This window comes from Triticum dicoccoides, chromosome 5B, assembly GCF_002162155.2.
Source record: "Triticum dicoccoides isolate Atlit2015 ecotype Zavitan chromosome 5B, WEW_v2.0, whole genome shotgun sequence".
In the NCBI taxonomy this organism is placed as follows: Eukaryota; Viridiplantae; Streptophyta; class Magnoliopsida; order Poales; family Poaceae; genus Triticum; species Triticum dicoccoides.
This window is the reverse complement of record NC_041389.1, coordinates 702,929,192-702,936,384: the sequence shown is the minus strand read 5'-3', so window position 1 is coordinate 702,936,384 and position 7,193 is coordinate 702,929,192. Positions and strand designations below refer to the sequence as shown.

At 44.2% G+C, this 7,193-nt stretch overlaps 1 long non-coding RNA gene across 1 annotated transcript; it reads left to right on the top strand.

Annotated features, from left to right (window-relative positions):
• The first annotated feature begins 5,217 nt into the window (after nucleotides 1–5,217).
• Nucleotides 5,218–6,344, top strand: LOC119306747. Its single transcript, XR_005149021.1, has 3 exons — nucleotides 5,218–5,319; nucleotides 5,733–5,801; nucleotides 6,230–6,344. It is a non-coding gene; the product is annotated as an uncharacterized LOC119306747 (long non-coding RNA).
• Nucleotides 6,345–7,193: the final 849 nt, after the last annotated feature.

The window sequence follows — 7,193 nt, the reverse complement described above, 5'->3', positions numbered from 1 at the left end:
GGGATGATTGATGTGCTAGGGACGAAGGGGCATGGGTATTTATAGATGGCCGGGACTCCGGGATGGAAGGACAACTGGGATAAAGTCAAGGATGGTGTCCTTGAGTCAATTCGTGTGACTTGGCGATTTCCACGCATTCATCATCAATCAACAGGGAGACTCGACTCTGTCCATGAGCCACTTCGCAATCGCATAGATTTATCTTTCACACAGATCAGGATCGAAAACACGTACGTACGTGTAGTTCCATGCACCACACATCAAGTTGTTGGAACTTGCAAGAACAACTCTTCCTTCTTCTTCATAATAATAACAATGAAGTTACGTCCGCAGCACAGCAGGACACCAGCAAAAAGTAAGAGAAATCACAGCTACTACTTTTTTGGCGAAAATATCATACTAGTGAAGAAGTTTCATTGTTCACAAACGACTGGTCAGCGGATAAAGTTAGGCAGCATGCTCAAAACGGCATCCGGCCAATCTGACGCATTGCGAGGAAATTAAATATTTTTCCCTCTTGGGGGCTTCGTCTTGGAGCTCGGCATCGGCAAGCGGGACCGGTGGTTGGTGGCGTCCAGGCTTCTGCGGCAACGATGATGGTGGGAGCGATGTCGGCGACGTGGCAATGGTTGCGGTAGTCGGCTCTTCTTCGGCGTGTCCATGGTATTGCCTCGGTTTGCTTGTTGCTATGGAGTCGAAGCTGCGGTGGCGAGGCCCTGTGGTATACGATGACTGGCTGCAGGTTGCCCGTTCGGCGATCTTCCGTGGCGCCAGCCGTGCCTGGTTTTGTCCTACTAAGTTCTCCGTCAGAGTTGGAGTTGCGTTGTCGGGCCACAGGAGGCTGAGGTTTTGGCATCGATCTTCATGCAGCTTCATGTGTCCGCTACAGTGTGGGTTGAGTCGACGATCGCCTACGGCGAAGTCGGAGTCGTTTGCTCAAAGTGTAGGGATGGCGATGACGCCTCTAGGGGAGGAGTGATGACGATGACGCCTGCGTGCGGTCTCGTCGAGGCCCTCTTTGGAGTGGTGTGCGGGGGCTTTCTATGTGTGCCGCTCAGCAGTTGTGAGGGTTTTAGCCCGGTTCTCCATAATTAACTGGGCAATCTGGTTTTCGCTCGGTTTTCCCTAATTAACCGAGCAACTCTCTTCTGCTTAATAAATCGATGAGGCAAAACTTTTGCCTTCGTTTCAAAAAAAAATCTAGCAGAGTTTTATAGCGCTTGCTAGCTTGTCTAAGTTTTGCTTTCGTTGCCGTGTTGCATTGGTGGCTAGAATTTGTCATTTACAATCAATATGGTCCATCTAGATGCCCTCGTTCTAGTGCAAGGGCCGCCAAGCTGGTTAAGATACGAAGATTTAAGCTCGGTTAAACTTGTAAGCTAGGGCAGTCACATATGTACAGCTGCAGGTTGAGTACACCTCGTGCTAAGATCTGTGGAATCAAGAAAAGTCCATGGAAAAATCTGTGGAAGAAGGATCCATAGACTAGTAGGCGGTCAGTCCATGGAAAAATCTGTGGAAAAAAGGATTCATCTGGACGATATGTAGGAAACCAAAAACTCTGGAAAATCGTGTGGGGCTGCCGGGCCTAACTACTAGTAGGAAGAGATCATCAAGCCGCCGGTTTCTCTGCACAAGTCAGTGGTTTGGAGACAGACGTGTTATTTTGGCCGATGATCGCGGAGCGGTGCGCGCTAGCTCTCGTTCATGTTCATGCATCCAATTATTTTTAGCAGAAGAAAATTAGCTCCGTTCTTTCAAATTTTCCACAGGACCTGGACGTCTTACGTAGACTGATCTGAAGCAAGTTTCCATGTGGAGCTAGCCCCAAGATTTTTCTACCCAAATGTTAAACCTTTTGAAAATGTTAAACAAACATAAGTCTGGTGTGAGAAAAATCATCTATGGAGTAAGTCTAAACTCTTCGGTTATGATAATTAAGCCTCAGCAAAACATATGAACGCAAACGATCAGAACCATGTTTCAGCGCATATATTCCAATGTTTGTTTGAACATATTACATATGGCTCGAACATGTTTCCTCAAAATGATCCATGATGCACGTCTAGGTACAATTTGAAACTGCAACAAGTTGTCGGACACATGCCCTCGCGAAAACAAGGACATCTTAGTAATCCACAACACAGCAATTTTGGCATGCGACAGCATCGTCAGGCACAGGTGAAAAGTCACATTCAGTAACGTGCTGGTCATCAGAGCAAATCCTGTGACAATTGCATGGATTAAGTTTCTGGCAAACTGGTCCAAAATCAACATCCAGACAGAATCTACCCCTCCAGCTTAGGCCTCTTCTTCCATCCTGCTCATATCTTAAAGCAAACAGGGCATCATTTTCCTTGGTAATATGTGGAGATTGCTGTTCATTACAGTGAGTGGGGTACTCGCCAACATCAACAATTGTCTTAGGCAGCTGTGTGTCATACCCGATTTTGAGGATTAAATCAAGTGTTCATCGCATGTGTGCCCAGGAACAAGTTTCACACATACGGCCAGAATAATAGCATTTCACAGTACCAATGTCACAATAGTATCTTTATTACACGAATAAGTGTCTTTTAAAGACTAAATGAACTCTCGACGAAACATCAGCGGAATGGTGAAACATCAGTGGACAGACTCCAACTCCACAGGTAAATCGACTGGGGGTCAACGCGCCTAGAACTCCTCGTAGTATAACTCATCTTCAGCTTCATCTTCTGAGCAGCGGTTTTGAGCATAATGTGGGGAAAAGCGAGTATGAGTACAGTTATGGTTGGTACTCAGCAAGTGGGGGAAATAAATGACATGTAAGGTATAATAAAAGGAATATAAGCTTTAAAGGGGTTAACAAATGCAAACGCATCCTACACTTATGACTCATTCATTTATTAGCATCCTACTCCCTCTGTTTGTTTTTTACCTGCGCATAAGAGCATGGTTAATAGTATAGCCAGCTGCTGGCTATAAGCCAGTGCCATGTCATCTACAACCCATCTTATAGCCAACATGTATAATAGTAGATCAAAAGAGTGTACTACTTTTTCATTATGTGGCCCACCTTTCATTCTCACAAAGTGCCTAGGAGCACGTGCTAGAGCTGGCTCTTCACGAAGAGCCCACTTACCTTCTCTCTCCTCTTCTCTTTCCTCCAACTAAGCAAAAATATACTAGTTTATTCCATATAGCCTGCTGACTCATCTCTATTATACTTGCTCTAAGGCTGAAGCGTTTTTCTACATTTCTGCCGCACACTGTGGTTGAGTTCCTCGGTTCCTGTGACAATTAAAGCCACTGACGAATAACACACTGTGTGGCATGCAGCCTTAATTAGCATAGGGAAAAAAGGAACGCACGTACATTGATTGGTTGCCGGCTGGGGCCCGACACTACCAGAAACTGTACTTTTCCTGTAGGTGACGAATTTTTCTGTGAGGCCCGAAGCACCTCACAGGAATATAAATTTTCCTGACGGCTAACTTTGGTCCCCAGGAAAATTGCCTATTTTCCTGAGAGTCCAGCCCACAGGAAAAATATTTGAGGCCCAGCCCGCCATTTCACTACCGCCAAATGGCCTCTGGCGCCGGAAATTCTTACTTCGCGCGATTTTTTTCGCTTTGGCGCCTCAAATGAAACTTCCGCGTGGCAAGATGAAAACATCACGCCAGTTTTCCTGTGTGTATAGGCCTACTGGAAAAAAGGCCCATCGAGATGAATAGAATCCCTAGACCAATTCCCCACTTCGTCCCCTCTGTCCATCTCACATCTGCTCCATGGCCGCCGCCCTCCTCAAACTTCCTGGCCGGCGCCGCCGCCCTAAATCATTCCGGCGCCGCTCGCCCTCCACTCTCCCAATCTCCACTGCTGGTCGTCTCTCACCTCCACCACCGCCACCCGGGTCAACCTGCGTCCGCCACCGACGCCCGCCTTTAATCCCCTTGACATCCGCCGTCGCTTGCCTGCAGCTCTGCCCCTTGCTGCATCCCACCTCCATCGGCCCACTCCGCCCCAACAAGGCCGCCCTGTACGCGACGACTGTACCCCGTGCTCCCTGCTCCAGATCTGGGTAAGTCTCATGTTGCACATCCAGCAAATCGCCTCCGCCTCCTCCTCCTCTGACGTGACAGCAGTGGTCTCCTCCTCTCCGTTTTGTCCAAGCCAGGAGATCTATTTTTTTTGTGGTAAGTCCCAACCACGGTCATCCAAAAAACAAAGGGATCTTTAGTTGTTCATACAATTTATGGAGAATCTAGATCTTAGGACATCCAGATCTTGATTTCCTTCTTTTGCTGGCTCATTGGTGAAAAGATTAGGCTTATGAGTTGGAAAATAAGGCGGCCCTTCTATCTGTTTTCCGTGTGTTGATTTATTCTATTTCAGTTTTCTACGAAGAGTTTTGTTATCTCACGTATCACAAAATTTTAGGAGCTACCGTTGGGTGTGTTATTAGCACTCACGTTTGTTTATATTATTGAAAAACTGAAGAGCTTCTTGTATCATTGCTAGATATGTGCTTTTAGAATATGTACTGCTTGTGAAGACGGGGCCTATAGCTGCTTTCTCAGTGGTATTTATGTCAAATATTTATTCTTTTTCCATTATTAATTTCTTGTAGCTTGATTCTGCCATATTATGGAGCCATTGTTGAAGCTGCAGCCCAGCCCACTGGTACAACTTAAAGATATTGCCTCACTTGAAAAATAATTTTGGCAGTAAGTGTTCAGTTTTAGAAGCATCCTAATCATATCTTTAGTTGGCAATGTAAGTAATTATTTGCACAATTGTGCCCGTCTTTTGTAGGTACTGTTTCTCATCTTTAGAAATCTTGTGGTGGAAGGAAGGAAGCCGCATATCATAGATGCAGTGAAGGGCAAGGCAAAACCTGTCCCAGGTACCCCTCACACTTTGGCAATATACATGCTTGTATTGATGTGGTAATTATCTCACAAATACTATATGTGTTGATTTTTATCTGATTATTTGTCGTTGTCCTAATTTATTTGGTAAATTACTTATTTGTTTTGAGGTAATTATCTCTCCTCATATGCATCAGCACAACTAATCTATTCCTCTTGTCTTCTCCTGAACCCATATTTGGTTGCAAGCACCTTGTCGTTTGGAACTTGTAATCCCTTGGATACGGCAATGAACTAGGCACTTCTTCGCATACGGCCTGCTGGAAGAGTGAGGAAGCACGTACCCTGTGTGTGTGTGTGTGTGTGTGTGTGTGTGTTTCGAGTCAGCTGCAAGCCCATGGATGCCGAAGACTACGAGGAGTACATGCATCTTCTTTATGAAGTTCTCATAGGTCAGCAGCATGAGGTAACTAATGCACATGCATATCTATCTAATTTGTGTGTTCCTTCCATCATGTATGTAGACCGGCGGTCATATTCCTCAGTTACTCAAGGGTATATGGCATGCTGGACCTTCTTTGACGGCATGATTTAGTTCAGATCTTCTTGTCCAGTCTTTGGCACTTGTGCATCGAATCTGGAGCCATTGTATGCCCCAACGTGTACATAGCCCCATTAATTATTTTACTTCCTTGAAATACAATCTTCACCAATCATGTTAGTTTAAATGCAATCTCTTAAGCTCTTGGTCATCTGCTTGGATAAAAAATGTTATTCCACCGGCTGCAAGTACACTTTACGTTTTCAGAAATCTTTAGTTGTTCTGAAAAAAATCATCTCTCCTTGATTGGAATCTTGAGATTGCACATTTTTCATCAGGGCAAAGAGGGCCAAGACCTCGTTAAGAATGCCCTCCTAATGGCCACAAGTTCGAACTTGAAGCTACCGGTGAGTATTATTTGCACCTATCATTATATTTTATAAGAGACTAAAACACCTATCATTATATTTTATAAGACACTAAAACGTAGTATAACATCTAATGATTACATTGCTGCCATATGCCACATCTAAGATTTACAAAGAAATACTAAATGAACATCCTTTTTTGCCAACCTTCTGGATTAGCTAAGTGTTTTGTTCAATATTGTCATGGTATTTAAATTATCATCACCAAATTATGTTCTGGAGCCACTTTAAAATATATAAAATGTATGTTTCACATGGCTGTAGGATCTATTGTATAGATATGCCAAAAAGATGAATCTTGAAAGAGTTAAGAGGATAACAACTATTATGGTGATGGATGTTGGTCATCATCTCCTGTTCCTTTCAATAAACTATTATTCCTGTTAATGGTGTACGTGACTTTGCAGGAAAACTGGTTCATCCCCTGTTAGCTTGGAGGATGGTGCTATGGGCGACCACGTCGGCAATGGCAACACTGGAGTCTACAATGATGGTGAGAACATGGCGGTAGCATAGGTGACTTAGAAACATGAGTCTCTTGTTGTCATTGCATTGCTTTGTACAATGCCATGGATGCGTATTTTGAGTAGTGGTGGCGGCATGTATGCGTACAACTGTCCTGTTCCTGCTTTTGAGCAAGTAAAAATTTTAGATGTCAACTACGATATGTTCAATCATTCATGGATTAATGGATAGACATGTGCTATGCTTATACTGTTTCTGGATGCTTGTATGAAGATATGATGTGGAAGTAGGTTTATTGGGATTATGTGTGGACCATCGATATCTGCTAATAAATTTGTAATTATAGAAGGGTACGGATTTGTCAGTTACATGCTGAATATGGATCCCCGAAATAAGTTACAGGCTCAACATAATTTGTTTTCCTTTGTGCCAGTTTTCCTGTAGGTTGGCCGTCACAACAAGGGGACCTGTAAACCTGACGGCATCAAGATTTCCCCGAGGATGGCCGACAGGAACAACCGTCAGGAAAATAATTCCTGTCGGCCGGCCGTCAGGCATTACACAATTTCCCTGTCGTTGTATTCCTGGCGGGATTTTCCTGTCGGGTAACCGCCAGGAATTATTTTCCTGGCGGGATTTGGCATTTTCCTGTCGGTTCCTGGCCGTGGGGAAAAGTCTGTTTTCTGGTAGTGCGATATGATATATTCTTGTAGAATTAATTAGTGTGGTGATTAAGAGAAAAATTCAAGGGTCAAGGCCTTAGACGGTTTTTTTCCTTGGTCTATGCGCAAGGCCTTAGGTGCGGGTAAAAAACAAACAGAGGGAGTAGTTTTCTAGGTGAGCTAATTGTTCCCATTCCCAAAATTAGTTCATTAAAAAGGGGATTGACCGTGGATCGCAACCACA